The sequence below is a fragment of the Crocodylus porosus genome, unplaced genomic scaffold, assembly GCF_001723895.1.
Source record: "Crocodylus porosus isolate Cpor-Errol unplaced genomic scaffold, CroPor_comp1, whole genome shotgun sequence".
Classification (NCBI taxonomy): Eukaryota; Metazoa; Chordata; order Crocodylia; family Crocodylidae; genus Crocodylus; species Crocodylus porosus.
Genome location: NW_017728932.1, coordinates 6056938 through 6072867, shown reverse-complemented (window position 1 = coordinate 6072867; position 15930 = coordinate 6056938).

Here is a 15930-nt window from a genome sequence, read left to right as displayed (position 1 = left end):
CATGCTTCAGCTGCCAGCCAGGGTCTGCATGCCAGGATCACTGCCACTGCAGCTCCAGGAGGCCCCCAGGACTCCAGAGTAGGCTGCTGTGACAAGACCAGGTGCTGGCCCCAGCCTCCCCTCTCCTACCTGGGGGAATTTGCCACATGCCAGAGCATGCATGCAGGGGTGTTCCCCAGGGACAAGTGGCAGTGTCGTTTTTTGTTCCTGGTGAACCCCATATTCCCACTAGTGGGGATGCGCCCATTCAGGCCCCATGGAAGCACTTGAAGGGCACAAATATGATGATAATCCCATCAATTCCCAACTGCCTCAAGGATGACATTGTTCTTTACTGGGAGAGCTTAGATTCTTTGAGGTTTAAAATGCATCTTCCTTTACTGCACTGTCAGAAGCATAAGAGCCAGGGGAAGCAGTAGCGGCAGTGGCTAGGCTGACAGCATTAGTGGCTGCCATTCATATGCCCCTTTTAAGTGGACGCCCAGGGCTGGTGCCCTGGTCTCCTGCCACTTGCTATGCTACATCCCACCGCATATTGTATCGTGATTAACTGAACTGCAAGACAGCAACAGTTTCATGCTAGTGCGCTGACCTTAAAGTTTCTGGTAGGACTCATGTAATTACTAGGTCAGTCCAAAGCAAAAAAATGAGTATCAATGACAAAAGAGGGAGCACAAAGGCTGATTATAAATCACTCTTTCCCCTTTGTAAGCATAACATTTGTAAGAAAGCCTGGGGTTCTTATAAATATTTAAGTCAAATTTCAGCTGTTTACGTCGTACATTTGTTGTTATCTGTCTATAATCATTTCTCCATTTGCATCCACCACTATCACTTATTAATATAACCTGGCTGCTTTCTCTGCAAATGTGTTTTCTCACCTAGGCTTGGACAACAATAATTTGAATTCTTCTAAGTAGTTGTTCTCTTTGAATAAGCTTTACCCTTAATGGAGCAACTGATCATGGTGGGGGGCAGGGGGGAGGGAAGTAGCTGAGTCTGGAGATTTAATGATAACTCAGCCAAATCAATTAAAATAGATATTATACTTTTCTCCAGTAGCATGGATTATAATGCATCTCTGTGCGTCCCTGTTCATTTGAATGCTTCTCTGTTCCTGTCAGTAGAACAGAAGTTACTTATTCAAATTTCTACCTGTCTTCTCTTTTTCTGAAGTCTGAACATGATTTTATATTGGGTACAAAATAGGCAGACCTGAAGAGAAAAGTTTCAACTTACTGATGGAACAGCCATGGCTTGTCTAGCAAGAGCTGATCATAATTTTCCACATTGAAAATACGCCATAGGAAAAAATCCTCAAGTGGTTCAAGTCAAGAGACTATATTTTACTTTTTTGGGTAAATGTTCTACAAAAAATAATCCCAGTGACAGAGCTAGTTAAAATTACTTTGGCTATGTCTATATGATATGCAGACCATGCAGTCATTTAGGAGTCATATAAACAAGAACTAAATGACTGTGCAGTTACTGTGCCGTAGTATTGCTGAACAGCTTTTAGGTGATGCTGACTGGGCAGTAGCTCATTACTGCTGGAAGGTAGGGCTGTGTGAAATGGCACTGTTCCAGTCTGACTTCAGTTTCAAGGTCTGGATGGAACCATGTTTTGTATTGAATTTCATTTTGAGTTGAAACAGCCTCACTGTTTTGCTTAGTCAAAACAATGAGGCTGTTTTGACACTGTTTCGACATTTTGCCCGACCATTGGGCTGGGGAAAGGAACTCAGCCCAGCTGGGCTGAGTTCCCATCCCCAGCGCCACGATCTCTCCGGGGGCGGGGTGTCAGCTCAGCCTTCTAGCGCGGAGGATGAGGAGTCAGCCCAGCCGGACTGACTTCCCATCCCCAGTGCTATGGGCAAAACGTTTTGACTAGCCTTGTTTTGTTTCGAGGCTATTTCGATGCCCTTTGTTTCGCTTCGATTTTGCTGTTTTGACCTCAAAATGAGTTGAAACAGTGTCGAAACAAAATGGCTGGTGAAGTTTCACACAGCCCTTCTGCACAGTAGCATCACATCACGCTTCCTGCCATGCGACACTGCTGCTCAGTAGTAACGAGCTACTGCTCAGTCAGTGTCTCATGTAGATGTGGCCTTAGATGCTGAAATTTTGATCGGAGATAGAGGAAAAAAGAAATAAGTCTGTACAAACTATTTCTACATTTTTTCAACCAGCACTACTAGTCATATTACAAATTTGGCCTTTGCCAGTTCTCTATTAGTGTGGGCCTGCCCTCTTCAGGGTGGACCTGCAATACAGATAAGAGGATGCATTATTTTCCATGCTGATGATGAGAGGTCAGCATGAGTTCTTGAAAGTACAGGATGAAGGCTGTGCTCCAGCACCCTTTGAAATCAATTAGAAATTCTTCAGTGGGTGATGGATCAGGTATGAAGCTGCCTGCTGTTGACCTCATTTCTTTGTCCATCAGTGAAGGAGAATGCCCTTTCTGGCAGGGGCAGCTTTTGTGATGTGAATATTAGAATGAGGCTACCAATTCTTTTTACAATCCTGTGATCATTGCAGTTTACACTTCCAGTTCCAGCTATTCCCTACAGAACTGGCACGTGTCAATGGTCCTTTTAAATCTTATTCCTTTGTTGATCAGCCTGGTTACACATAGCTTTATTTTGAAAACAATTATGTATTTTTAACTTGGATATATCTATGGCTGCCATTACTAAAGCATGAGTGTCTTTCAGTCTCTAGGGTGTTTATCCTCACAATGGCTCTGGGGGAAAGGGAAGTTCCCTTGTCCCTGTTTTGCATAAGGGATGAAGTCCATACAGACTAAGCCCTTGGTACAGCCATTCAGTTTCCTTTGGGAGAGTCACTGCTCTTCTGGAAAAAACCACAAGCGTACAGATGCTCAGGCTTTCTCTCTAAAGTAAAAATGGCCACTCCAGGGGAAAAAATTACCCGGGAACAACCAGGGTTAAATCACTCCCAGGAGAGTTTCTCCTGGGACACTGAATACCTGTATAGGCCATGGCTTCTCTCAGAAGAGAATGCAGTCTTCCAGCTTCTCCTGCAGGAAGACAGCGTATTGTTCAGTGGACTCTGCTGCTACAGACTACTCCCCCTGTGCAATCCCCAAATTGTGTTGCAGAGAAGCACAAGCTAACCATGGGTAATCAGGTCAACCAGTTGGGGCTGCACTACTGTCACCAGGCCAACTAAGGAAACCTACAGAGCATGCGGAAAGGTGTGCACAACTCCCTACCTCCAACAACGCAGTATCAGCCCATAGGGGCCTCAGCAATCGAGTGTCAAGTTTGACCTGAGTGCACTGGTTTAGTGTAGTTGTGGTATTTACACGTGGCTCTGGGAAAGTTTCTCTACCTGGAGAGCAAACCTGGGAGAATTCTCCCAGATTATTTGAATGTGTGTACACAGCTCAAGTCACATGCTCAAGGAAAACAGAGTGAAGCATGGAACTGAACGTAGGTTTCCCAAGCCTCACCTTGTTTTCTGAGGCCTTGTTTCATTAAAAAAAAAAAAAAAAGATTCCTCTGCATTAGGCTGTATTATGTGGTGTCTTCAGATTGAAACAGGCTTCTAGGTTATATCTGCAGGAAACAGATTGCCAGCAAGCCAAGCTCCAGGAGTCTTTGAAGCTCACAGGAGAATAACCTCCTGAATTCATTCCTCTTCACTGTCTCCTACAGCTCTCCTGATTGCCTGTAATGTCCCAAAGGAAGAGAACAGCGATGAATATATGGGCTTCTCTCTGTGAGCCTCAAAGTCTGACTTGCTGCTGCCCGGTTTCCTGCAGCTCAGGCTGTCAGTCTGTGAAATATACTTAACCTCAAAACAACCCTGTAAGATAGGCCAATGCACAATTATCTTCCTGATACAGATGGGGAGCTGAGGCAACAGTAAGGCCATGTGACTTGCCCAGGGTGACACAGGAAGTCTGTGATGAAACAGGGATTTCCTTCAAGCCTTCTTCTCAGTGGTCTTAATGTAATAGCTTCTCAGGGTTGACTTAAAAATGTAACTATGTCCCTCTGGGTCTTATAAGGTTTTTCAGGGGGTGGGAAAGTAAAAAGAGCTGGGTATGTAGCAGGTCATATATGCTCTCACATCTTCCCTCCACCACACTGGTACACATCATCCTCATATTGAGGGATAGCTAAATAATAATATATGTTTTCTTACAGTTACTTTAAAGGACTGGGGTGTAGGGTCCACAACATAGTCCAGAGTCAGGATCTAGGCGGGTTAGATGCCAAGTATCAGTTCAAGGGGCAATCCACAGGGCAAAGTCCAAAAATGGAGCCAAACTGAGGCCAGGAGTCAGAAAACAGAATCACAGGAAAATCCAAAGCCAAAGTCCAGAACTAACCTGAAAACCAGGGTCAGGAACCAAAGGCTTGTCACAGCAGAATTGCTGACTGGCCTGCAAACCCAGGGCCCCAGCCGGTGCTAAATGGACAGGTGGGGCTCCCAGCAGGATGCTTGTTGCTCCTACATTGGGCAGATTTCATTAGCTGGATCTTACTGCAGGTATGGCAGCTGATGTACTTGTCTCAGGCTGGCCTCTCTGATCAATGTTCCTGATGGTTACAGTATTGATATCATTACTAATTACTATAATTACTAATGCACGCTCCGGCAGTGCCTTCGGAGGAGTGATTTCCAGCCTTGCCTTAGACTCTTACCAAGAACTTCCATTGAACAGTGAGCAGTAGTTGGGTGCTGGTCATTTGGGCTAGGAAGTCAAATGGCTGGATGTGATGCTTACCACACCATTCCCTTATATCAGTGGCCTCCAACCTTTTTTTATGGTGAAGATCAGTTGTTGGCACCCCAGGATCTATCATGGCCCCCCACACCTTGCCCCTAGGCACCCCTCCGTCCTCCCTCCTCCTGGACAAGCTGCCCGGGCTCTGACCCCACTCACCCAGCCCAGCCTGGGCAGCAGAGGGAGTGGCTCAGCCCAGCCATGTGTGTCCTGCCACTCCCGACCATGGAGCCTCTGAAAAACTGAGATGGACTGTCAGAGGCTCCACAATCGACCAATTGATTGAATTCGACTGGTTGGTGACCACTGCATTACATTGTACAGCAGGATGGGCAAAACAGTGGATCCAGCTGGCAGCCAGACTCCATTCCCTAGCAGCCCCTACCCACAATGCTGCAGCCAGTTTCCATGGAAACTCAAGCAGTGGCAGGACCATGACAACACGGGGCCAGGGTTTCCATGGGAACTGGCCCCAGCAGCACTGGCAGGGTGCACAGCTTCGCCCTGTGATGGGCTTGTAGCTACTTCTCCCTGTAATCCCTTGCAGCTACTCTGGGGTTGGGGATGCAAACCTGCAGCGGTGACAGCGTGGTCCAGAGCCAAGGCAGAGCCACAATTCTCAGCCTGCATGCCCCTGTCTGGGGTGCACGGGCAGCGGAGCGCAGTTCTGGCACTGTTGCAAGATCCCAGCCCCGGCTCAGGAGCAGTTCCCTGCCAAGCCACATGCCCTGACAGCACTGCAAGGGGTCGGTTTCCATGGAAACCCTGGCCCCGGGCTGTCACAGCCCCACTGCTGCTGGGGTCTCCATATACACTGGCTGCATCAATGCAGGCAGGGGCTGCAGGGAAAAGGAGACGTCTGTGGGTCTGATTCGAACCGTGGGCCAGGTTTTGCCCACCCCGGTTCTACAGGCTACAGAAATTGGCATACCACAACCACACTAGCCCCACAGACTCAGGTCATACTTGCCCCTTGATTGCTTACTCGTGTTCAAGTTCTGCCTCAAGCCATTGCAATGATGCAGGACCCATCATTTCACCGGTGTGAGTGCAGAATTGATGGCAGCAAGTTATCAGTTGAAACCAATGCTAATATTCCCCATGGTACTCACAGCTTCAGGTGGCGTTTAGGATTAAGGTACTGGGTTGGAATATAGAAAATCTGGATTCTGTATACTATATTCTATACTATACATATATATTATACTATACATATACTATACTATATTCTATTCTATAATATACATTTTCAGAGTTATCTTGGGCAAGTCAGTAAATCTTTGCGTTTTTGCAAGATGAAATGTTGCATCCTCCAGTGAAGTGGAGTCTGGCAATATTTTAAATGTAACTTGTTTTCATCACATGCACGCACCAGCCTTGGTCACAAACAGCAGGCAGGGCAACCCCCTCCTTGCAAGAATCGTAGCACAGCCATTGGATCCAATCAGATGGTAAGCTCATGTATCCCTCACACAGCTGCTTCCATGTAGACCTTTGCATAAGCAAAACCACCACCACTGCATGTCTTTCCAGAATCACGGAAAATTAGGGTTGGAAGGGACCTCAGGAGGTCATCTACTCAAGCCCCCTGCTCAAAGCAGGACCACCCCCACTTATATCATCCCAGCCAAGACTTTGTCTAGCCAGGTCTTAAAAGCTTCTAAGATTGGAGACTCTTCAACCTCTCTGGGTAACCCATTCTAGTGCTTTACTACCCTCCTAGTGATAAAATTTTTCCTAATATTAGTCTTGCTAAGGCTGAACGTTTGCTCACACGCTATTTGCGAGGCTCACGTTTCGATGCATGTTATCGTAGCGATGAAGTCATAGGAGAGCAGAGGCAAAGCGCTCTGGACAGCGCTGGGATGGTCAGGGTGGTTATAGTGCTGCATGCTGACATAGGAGGGGTATGCATTATGGGGCAGGGTCTTAACTGCTACAGCATGGGGTCACCGTGCTCTTGCGGTGGTGGCTACTGTAGCAGTGGCCCAGGCTGTGGCTCCCTGAATGCTGGCTGAAGCAGTGGGCTCCCTCGGGACCGCCATACTGGTGCCATTTCTAAATTGGCACCCGAGCTGATTCTCCACTCGCCCACCCTTAGCTACATTATGGTAGAGGAGCCATACAGAGCATTTGCCCTCCCACTTCTTTGCCCGTAAGTCAGGTCCTGCTTCATTCCCCCTACTTCCAGCTCGCCTTCTCTTATGGGAGGACAGGTCTGAACTTTTAAGAATTTAAAAACACACGAGCGCATCAAGTTTGGTTGCTAACGTGAAGGTGGCTCTTATGTAAAGGGCATTTCGATGTTAATTTGCACGGTGATGCAGCGCTCCATCGCTGCGTTCACAGGAAACAGATAAACCTCTCTGCGCCGGGTGAGAGGAGCAAACAAAACATGCCACCATGATTGTTAGAAGGTGAAGAGGAAGCAGTAGGGATTATGGACATGGCTTGGATTTTATTTCTGAAGGCTTTAATATCTGGAGCCGTATTGATTTGATTCATCTTTGCGTTCTAGTGTACCACCGGTAGCTAGGCAACACAGTTCCTCTCTGTATACTGGGAGGCTCCCGGGAGTTTGCCTATGAACGCTATTACTTTGTGTATATGGAGCTAAATGGACCATAGGCACCAGTTGTAAGTGGAGGAGAATATATATATGTTGCTGGGTCGTCTTAGGCCCGCACTTTCTAACACATCACTGTAATTGCAGCTTGGGCTGCAGAACAATGGCACGATTCATAGACACTTTCCTCCAGGAGCTGCCAAAAGGGAACTATTTACCATGAAGTTGTGCAGAAGCATAAAGAGAGGATGCGGTGTGGTCCTGTTATTCCCTCATCACAAGGGGTCAAAGCCTGCGCTCGGGATTACTGAGCCGCGTGGAATGGAAGAAAGTGGTGTAGTCAGGGGGCAAAAGGCTGATGTTTGCTTTTATTCTCTAAACCAAGCATTAAGTCCTAAACTGCTGCATTTTTAACCAGCCCTTCTTCATGCAGAGCTCCCAATAGGACTCAAGAACTCAGACTTTGCTCCTTTGTGCAGGTTTCCTCCCCCACCCAAGCCTTTCATATGCAACTAGTTCAGTGATTGCTGGCACGCACTAGTCGACTCATGTTGTTTCTTTAAGAAGACTGAGTCTGTGTGGTCAGAGTCAGCAGGCAAAAGAGGCACTGTCAGCTCACACTATATGGTTCAGTGGTTTGGCGTTAATTATGTTTGTTTTGGAGCCTGCCTGCTGCTCTGACCCATTTAGGATCCTCGCTGTAGCGAAAGCTCCCCTTTCAGTTAGCGAGAGAGGCAGGAGGGGTCTTTAAAACGAAATCTGAGTGCGCGAAGTCTGAGGCTGCCAAACATTTACAATGGCAAACTGACTCCTTATGATCACGTATCTTTGCTGCGGTGCAAGGCAAGCAGCATCAATGCTTTCACACAGCCGAGCGGGGAGGGAGGTATGCAAAGCTGCTCGTTGGGTTAGAGCCTGTTCAGTCCTGTCGCCAGCTTCTCAAAATGCAGACCACCTCAGGTAATTACGAGCAGCGTGGCCAAAATAACATCACTGAAAGGGAACGGACCTTTACTGGAGAGGGAGGAATGAAATATTGGTTTTCCGGGGAGCGGGGGTGAGCTCAGAGGCACATGGCCCAAGACCCCATATTAGCTAGAGGTGAGAATGAAAAACACATGCCATGTATGAATGTGAATGGTGACCTAAGGAGAGCTGGGTAACTGCTTTGAAGAAAGGTATACTCGAAACAAGAGGAGAGGAGAGCAGTGGATTGATAGGCACATAGACAAGCGGGGCGAGTTGTGACTAATGACTCTTGCCAGCTCCCTGGAACATTTCAGATGGATTTGGCTGGCTCGGTAGCTCTGTGCTCTGGGTCAGCTTTGCTGATGCTGGCACAAGCAGGGGTATTTTGCAGCTGCCAGAACCGCTGAGGCCTTTCTTCCTACATAAGTGGGGAGGGATTTGCCATGGGCCTTGTCAGTGGAACAGCTGCTGGCACATGCTCAAACAAGGTACTTACTCGGCCCTCTTTGTGAATCAGAGTCGTCTCCTTGCTGGGTGCTTCTCGTCACCCAGAATGGAAGGAAGGTACAAGGACCTTTTGATTCTTGGGCCTTCTGCCAGGGTAAATCACCGGGAGCCCAAACGCTGTCTGCCCTGCGCTGCAGCCATGCTCGAGCTGAAGGTTACACTGGGGGATAAACCTGAAGAGCTAAAAGGCAGAATGAAAGCACCCATTAGCAAGCTGCTGGTTGTCTCACCCCAGACCCTACCCAAGCTGCCAGTTCTGGAGCCTAGTCTATCCATTCCCTTGCCTCATCATATCCTGTAACAGCAAGTTTGCAAGGATTTCCTCTTGGGCCCACTATTTTTCCCCTATAGGAAAGGTTGAACAGCCCTGCCTTCACACATACATACACTCGTGCATATTATAGGAACTGCAGGAAGAAACCCCATCCAAGCTGACCCTATGGCACTAACCGTAGCCAGGCTACCAGGGCACCTCTCGCTTCAGCTGCACCCCGTAAAGAATACAGTTTGACGCTGTAGCATTTCCTTCAAGACACCTCCCTGGCCCACTCTCTCCTCATACAGAGACCATGGACACACCATTTTTCAGTTTCGCATGGGTCTTCATACTTAGCAGACAGCGTGGCCTGCATTTTGTTGGGTCTGTCTAGTACTGAGCACCTGGTAGAATTAAGCAATTCTTTATTTTAATAATATTTTTTAGGAAAAAACCCTCCGATGTATTAAAAACCAAGTTTGAATATAAACTTCAGCTTCGTGGAGAATATGCAGTTGCTTAAATATCATTCTGAATCAATAACCTTTACTATATGCATGTGTAGGCACAGAAAAAACCTAGTATCCTAGTGGACTCCTCTAGGCCAGTGGCTCTCAGCCTTTTTAGATGAAGAACCCTAGATCAAAATTGACCGTGCTAGGCACTGCTGTGAGAGATACAACTCGAGAGATTAAAGTTACCTGTCATCCACATAAAGGTCCCAACAGGGGAAGCTGAGTGAATCCCACGAAGTACCATAACTCTCCGAGTTGAAAGGACAGCATACTCTCTAAACCCTTTAAACTCCCTGGTCTCTCTGCTAAGAGTGAGCACCTTCATATAGTGCTAATCAGGATGGTGGGCCCCAGTGAAGCATGCAACCAGCTGTTGGTTGATACCAGAAATCATTTCACCTACGCCACTGAGGGGACCATTGCACGATAACGTTTTTCAGCTGTGACCAACGTGAGCTGGATTAGGACGGGCTATTTAGAGGCACGGTTCTGAAAATTCATCAAAGTCCTCATGATAATTAAAAAAAAAAAAAAGACCAGAAAGAAGTCAAACCTCTAAAAAACTATGACACCAGATATAGAGGGGGAAAAAATTAGCACTCTCAATAAAATAAAATTGGAGGATGCCACTTCATTTTTTGAACTCCATTTTATCAGCGGAGGGAAAAACAAAACCCTATAATAAGGTCTAGGATATTGGGGGGAAAAATGTTAAATTACACTTACAAAAATGTTTCTCTTTCTCAAAATCTTGGCAGGGGATAAATGGATTGTGCCAAGTTATAAATCAATCGGCGGGTTTCTTTTAACGCCCAGCTCTTCTGATTTATGATGCCATCACAGCCACTCGATTGATTCATGACTCAGTAATCCATCTTCTTCTCTTGCTAGTTGCCCATTATAACGCCTTTTCCTCTACAGTCAGCATATTTTGCTTCCCAGAAAGGCCTTATAAAGAAGGAGGGTCATGAAAAGGCATCTATTTGCTAGCAGAAAATAACTTTAAGGGGAAGGGAATTTTAATAGGAGAGAGGTTAAAAAGAGGCCATTTAGGGACTTGAAGACCCACTCTTCTGAGTTGCCTCACGGAGGGATACAGGCTAGGCCCCACAGATAACATGTCCTTGACATCAAGCTGCAATGACCCACATGCTGCTATTGCATGAACTTTTATGAGCTTCATGAAGTAGAGGAGCAAGTCTTCCCCGAGGTAAGGCTCCTGTACCAGGCTCCAGTGGTGTGATAGCACTTCAACTAAAATGATAAGTGCCTTGGGGGCTAAAGGATCAGAGCCCTGTCCCCATCTTGTGCAGCCTAAGATCAGTGAGAAGGTCACAGGTGGCTGTGAGTTTGCTAACCGTTTTGACAGTGCTCTTTCTGTCCCACCTGAAACCAAGGGACACAGACAGAATGTGGAAAAAAGGCAAAATAAAGCCAAGAAGTCACCTGAACTTTGCAAATAGTTTGCCCGTTTGTCTCCCAGATGGGGCAATTTCTCCTGGTACTGACTCAAGGGCCTCAAGTTAAATGCTTATCTTGACAGGGAATTATAGGGAAGAGTGAAATACGGAAAGGCAGCATCTTACAGCTCAAGTTCAGCGTGTGACAGGGTGGAGCAGCTTGACTCTCCTGCAGCACACAGAGAGTTAAATTCCTAACTGGTCCTTCTGCCTTCCCTTGCTGGAGCATCTGGGAATGCTATTATTCCTAATCACATCTCCTGATTAAAGGTTAACCACAGAACAGCTAACAAAAAGCCCGAAGGAAAGTACACCTACAAAACAAGGCTGCTTGGTTTTTTTTCCTCCAAGGCTGCTTTTATTGAGCCTGACTGAACATTTGATTACATTTTCGCGTGGAAATTTTGTTTGAAACCTGGCTTCTTTGCAATGAGCGACCTCAGGAAAGCACCTCCGGTTGCAACTGGGGCTGCATGGAGCACGGAGGAATCTGCAGGGTTCATATCACAAGGGCTTCCAGCCCTCAGGGCTGATGTGGACCAACTCTCACGCCTTTTGAAACAAGATTCAAGTTAAAACAAATCTCCTACTAGAAAACAAAGTTAAAACAAATCTCCCCTAACAGAAACCAAGGGGAAGTCGGTTTCTTCCAGAGAGGCTTTATGCATCAACAAGAGGCAGACTTCTTGCCCCTTGCTTTTCTCTGTGTTATGCCTATAGGGGTAGCCTGGGACTTGAATTAGAGTTCAATTCCTTGCTCTTCCGGAGTCTTGCTCTATGATCTTGGCTGTAAATGAGCCTTAGATGGCTCAGACAATGTGGTGGTTGGGGAGTAGGAAGAGACTGCATCCATTTTGTGGGTACCAAACATCTCCGACTTGTGGGAGAAAGCCACAGCTCACCGACATCTCTCTGTCTGCTGACTTCACAAGGCCTCTGGATTAGGCCCAGTGTTCAAGCAATCAAGTCTTCAGACTGATTGAGGGGACTGAGGGAGGCCACGCATGTCTGGGTGCTCAGTTACCGAACTGCTGCTGGAACATCTGCCTCCTTAGCGGGGGTTATATTTCTTCATCTGAGGCATGGTAGGCTGTCACATATAAACATTTTCCCAGGGAGTCCAAGAGCAGTCTGTCCACTTGGATTGTGCCTTTTTAACTTCCAAGATGGATTGGGCTTTTTTATGTCACTATAAAGCATTATTTATAGTGGAAAGGGCTTGTGAATGGTGCATGCTGTCAGTACAGTATGTAAATGATGTCAGCGCTTCTTGCTACATCTCATCAATTATTTTCATACGCCTTTCTTTGTCTTCATCTGTCAGAGGAAAAGTCACCTTGATGCCAGGAGTGGTTTCCTTCCCTCCACTCCCCTAGGTATGTGTCTTCACTGTAATGGCCTTGGGAAGCAGCAGGCAAGAATAGGATTTTCAAGAGCACCTAAACATCTTAGGATAACAAGTGCCACTGGCTTTTGAAAAATCCCAGCCCCAAAGCAGCTAAATATGATTGATTTTAAAGGATAAAGATTAGAAAGCATTTCTTCTTGGGGATTTCTAAATAGATGCCTTAAGGATCAGATGTCTGCTCTGCACAGAGCTAAGCCCTGTTCACTTTACATGAAGAGCTCGGTGGCAGTATACGTATGAGTAGGGCGAGCAGGGTTAGACCCTCAGGCTCATCGAACAAATTTCCTACACGCAGAAGCTTGCCTCTGGCCAGGAGTGCCCTGTTGCCCCATATAGGGAGTGCCACGTGATGCCATCCCCTTTATGTTTTTCTGCACTCAGGGTTGGTAGTAGTGTTGGTTACCAGGGAAAGGAGAAGCAGACAAGGTGTACCTGAGCCCAGTGGCCCACTGAGTTGGAATGGCTAAGGCAGGCCAGATTCTGTAGCCAAGGCCATGCAAGAGACTGATGTGGCCAGTGTCCCATCTTGGCTTGGATCCTGTGGCTCAAATGACCAGGTCCCCCCCACTTACAGCTGGGTTGACTGGAAGTGGCCTTCACTGTAAAGGGAGAGGGAGGCACAAATGCACACCTCTGGGACGGTCATGAAACACCCAGTCTACTGCCATCCCCCATCGTGGAGAATAAAGCCTGTTGCTTTTGGTTACTCCTGTCTTGTGCCTACCTGCAACAGAAGACTGATAGAAAGCCCCTGACTCTCCCCACCCATAGATTTCCTTGGGGAGGATTGGAAACTCCACTGGATGTTGTGACCTGCCATTGCCTTTGCCTTACTCAGCCATGCAGGACAGAAAGGGAATTTAAGGCGCATCAAGCTCTGTTTAGCTGTGCCAGAGTGTGTCTTTAAGACAGCTGGGAGGTGCAATAGTAGCACAAATTGCTCTGCTAGTTATAGCTTTAATCTAGCTAGGCTGGTGACAGCCACAGTGAAGACAGGGCGGCAGAGGCTTCAGTGTGGACCTTGCAAACCCACCAGAATCTCTTGAGTTTTTATGTAGGAGGCTAGACTGTGCTGAAGCTGCTCCGTCTTCAGTTCAACAGATACCTGAGTCGGCGAGATTAATGCTAGGTCAGATGTGCCTACACAGCTGCAACTGCACTTTGGTTTAAAGCTTCAGCCCCACTGGATCTTTGGTCTGAATTGGGAGCAGAGCATAGGCCCAGCTCCCTAGAGGTGCCTGTACAAGAGCAAGGCAAGGCAGAGAGGGAAGGAATGAGCAGGGCAGGGCTGGGGCTTCTGTGTAGACCAGCGCCGGCAGGGTGGGGAGCTGCTCCAGGGCCAGGCTGGCATTTTGCAGGGGTGACAGTGTGGTCCGGAGCCAGGGCAGAGCCACGATCTGCAGCCTGCACGCTCTGGGCAGGGCTGTTCGGGCCGCGGGTTGTGGCTCTGCCCTGGTTTCTTGCAGCGGTGGCAGGATGGTACGGAGCCGTGATCTGCTGCCTGCACGCTCCGGGCAGGGCTGTTCAGGCAGCAGATCGTGGTTCTGCACTGCTCTGGACCAGTGTCGCTGCTACAAGACCCCAGCCCAGCCCCAGAGCAGCTCCCCACCCTGCGACATGCCCTGCTAGCGCTGCTGGGGCTGGTCTCCATGGAAACCCCGGCTGGGCACTATCATGGTGGGTTGCTGCTGGGGTCTCCATGGAAACTGGCCCCAGCCATGCATGTAGGGGCTGTTGGGAAATGGAGTCTGGCCACTGGCCAGATCCACTATTTTGCCCGCCCCAGGTTACACTTTATAGAATAAATTGGAGATAATATGCTTATTTGGCAGCTCTTATTCAGTTAGTCTATAAGGTGCGACTCTACCCAGTCTTCTGCCTGACTTCCAGTTAACATGGCCAACTACCTCTCTTGCCCCTGATAAACAGATCTGACCTGGGAAGTCAGAAGCTTTCTTTCTAGGATACTAGTACATGGAGGGCAGAGAAGACGACGTGTTGCTGTTACTTCTACAGGCTCCTTCCAGCACAACACGGATAAATACTGCCCCTTGCTTATCCCACTATATACCCCCTTGGCCCGTGTCAATGAATTTAATTGGGGCAAGGCAAACTGATCCCAGCTGAGGGTCTGGCAATGTGTGCCCTTGGAGATGCTCCTGATTTATAGAGATTGAGGCAGAGAATCCAACCCCAGAAGGATTTAAAAGCAAAAATGTTCATTACAATTCTCTCACTCATTAATAACAACAAGGCACTTTTCTCCCGGCATGACACAACTTCCGTTTCTTATTGCCCGTCACACAGTTTCCTCACTGGCAGGAGCATGCTTGTTCCAAGGTGCTACATTTCTCGCCTGGTTTGGAGCGAAGGGAAAAAAAAAATAAAACAAACCCATAAATCATAAAGCTAGCAAATGAAAATAAATACACTTAACAATATTTCCATGCTGTTTTTTATTATTATTATTTATAATGGTATTACAGAATTTTGTAAAATTAAAGTAAATGTCAAGCAGAATGTAATAATTTTCCTTGGGGTTTGGCACATTTGTGCGCCTGACAGTTTCACATTTTTCTTTATATCCGCAAAGACAGGAGCCTGACAGGGCTATATTTTGTTACCCACTTCGTTCAATTTTGTCATAAATTGGAGCGAGCGAAACAGTGAAAATAGAGACACCAAATTAATCAAATAAATTACATTTCTAAAGCACCCTTCATGCCAACATGTATGAAATAATCATAACATGCCAGACAGATTACATGAAAAAACAGTTATAGACATGCGTGCTTGTGTGCATGCACACACACACACACACGCACATGCATGCACGCACGCACACACACACATGAAAGAGCAGAAAACTCAGACAGCTGAACTGAGGGTTGAGTGCTGATGGCCTCCTGCTGTCCTAGCATTTCTGCCATCACAGAATGGCCTTGCTCCTGCAGGCTCAATGCTTGTGCCTGCCCTCTTGACCAGAGGGGCTATCATCTATCATGAAGCTATGGGGAAAAAGAGTACACTTAAAAGTAATTTCCAAATGCAGCCATTGCTGTGAAGCAGATACTGTCTTCTCCACTACACGGGCGAGAAGACTCTGGCACGCAGAGATTTGGTGATTCGCCCAAGGGGGATTGTAGCAGAGTTGGGAAAAAAACTCAAAGGTCATTAGCCAGAATAAATTCAAGCCCAGGCAGACAACCTGGGCAAAACTCTGTGGGGTTAGAAACTCAACTGAATGAGGGGTTCTTACAATCACGTCAGACTGGTGGGAGACCGGATGTGACTTGGGAAGGCACCGATTCATCACATCCCATGAGCAGCATCCATTGACAGGGCTTCTAGCGATCCTGTGGTGTCAGTTCAAGTTGTCATTACCTGCAGGAACGCCAGAAAAGGGGGGCAGGTTATGTATTGTATAAATCAGGGTAAATCTGGCCCCAGGCTCTTTCACTTCCAGACCTGCGGCTGGACAACTGGT